This window comes from Pteropus vampyrus, unplaced genomic scaffold (assembly GCF_000151845.1).
Source record: "Pteropus vampyrus isolate Shadow unplaced genomic scaffold, Pvam_2.0 Scaffold459, whole genome shotgun sequence".
Lineage (NCBI taxonomy): Eukaryota > Metazoa > Chordata > Mammalia > Chiroptera > Pteropodidae > Pteropus > Pteropus vampyrus.
Window position 1 is genome coordinate 541,401 of NW_011889240.1, and position 1,362 is coordinate 542,762.

Consider the following 1,362-nt stretch of genomic DNA (forward strand, 5'->3'; position numbering starts at 1 on the left):
GTGGGGTGGTGCTCTGGGGCCGGCGGTCCCCACCACCGTGGGGACTCTGATGGACTCTGCCCCTTTCGCCCGCCGTGCAGTGCGCCAGGTGCTAGGGCCCGATTCCAGAGTCGGGAGGGCATTCCACGGGCTGGGCAGCCGGGCCAAAGGCATGGAGGTGGAAATGAGTGTGGCTTCCGGCCGGTCCAGGCTGTTGGGAGAGCCAAGGCCAGGCCCACCCAGACTGGCCACTCCGGAGCTCCCCAGTGGCCTGAAGCCGGGGCCTCAGTTTTACCAGCTGTAAACTGGGACTGTCACCTGCTGAGGTAATTGGCAGGTGAGCTGACCCAGATCTGCAGGCATCACCACCTCCTCTGTGCTGGGGGCCGTCTTGCAGGAGGGGCAGCCCCAGGTGCAGACAGGCGTCCGGAGTTTGTCTGAGCCCAGCTGGGGGAGGTGAAGGCCCTGAGGGGCGGCAGCGGAGTGAGGGCGTTTGGGGAGTTCAGATCTTGGAATAAGGCAAACCAGGGTCCTGCTCTGCTGCTCACCATCGTCCCTTGAACAGGTGATTCGATTCTCCCACCTCGGTTTCTGTCTGTATAACGAGGAGGGATGTGACGCCCTGGGGCTCAGGGCTGCTTCCAGGATTCAGTGCGGGGAGGCAGGTCCTGCGCGCCTCCTCCTGGCCCTCACTCCAGCTTTCCCCCTCACTTGCTCTCCTGCAGCCACACCAGCCTCCACATCACTGGCCAGGCATGGCCTCAGGGCCTTTTACAGGCTGTTCCCTCCGTCGCTGTGCCATGCCCGTGGCGCGAACTTTAAAACACAACAAGTTGCCTAGATGGGCCGGGCCAAGGGACTGCCAGGCGAGGGCTGGGCAGCTGGGAGGGGCGAAGGAGGGACGCTGTACCTATGGAAACTGGAACAAAGAGCCGTAGCCCCAGCCACACAAATACCTGGGCTCTGCTTCTTGCACTTGGCAGGTCTGGTGGCCTGAGACACCGGTGGTGGGTGAGTGCCCAGACTCCTGAGGGGCAGGTGTGGGGCTCAAACCCTCGGGGGAAGAGCGGGTGGGGCAACGGGGTCCCCAAACAAAGGGATTAGCCAGGTAGGTGCGGATTCGAGGCCCTGTGGTGTTCCCTCTTGCTGTGTGGCCTTGGACTTGTCAGCTGTCCCCTGAGCCCTAGTTTCCTAATCTTGCTTGGTGATCTGATTAGGTGGGTGCGGGGGGCCTCAGTGCCCCATCTGTCAAATGGGGCTGAGAGTGTGCCTAAGACAAAACTCCAGCTGTTGTCATGGAAACAGCCTCACCTAGAGCCAGATGCTGAATAATGACTCACGCTTGTCTGGGTTCAGTCCGGTGTTACAGACAGGGAGGTGGGG

At 62.0% G+C, this 1,362-nt stretch overlaps 1 protein-coding gene across 1 annotated transcript in view; it reads left to right on the top strand.

The window, feature by feature from the left end:
• Nucleotides 1-1,362, top strand: part of TNFAIP8L1 (TNF alpha induced protein 8 like 1) — an 11,469-nt gene that overhangs the window by 891 nt on the left and 9,216 nt on the right. The gene's annotated exons all lie outside the window — the stretch shown is intronic.